Consider the following 213-nt stretch of genomic DNA (forward strand, 5'->3'; position numbering starts at 1 on the left):
CCACCGCAGCCTCGACCTGCTGGGCTCCAGCGATCCTTCTGCCTCAGCCTTCCACGTAGCGGGACTACAGGCGCATGCTACCATGCCCAGCTAGTTTTTTTGATTTATTGTAGAGACGAGGTCTCGCTAAGTTGCCTAGGCGGGTCACGAACCCGCGGGCTCAGGCAATCCACTCGCCTCAGCCTCCCAAAGTGCTGGAATTACAGGCTGAGC

This window comes from Carlito syrichta, unplaced genomic scaffold, assembly GCF_000164805.1.
Source record: "Carlito syrichta isolate Samal-C Ts95f unplaced genomic scaffold, Tarsius_syrichta-2.0.1 Scaffold153593, whole genome shotgun sequence".
In the NCBI taxonomy this organism is placed as follows: Eukaryota; Metazoa; Chordata; class Mammalia; order Primates; family Tarsiidae; genus Carlito; species Carlito syrichta.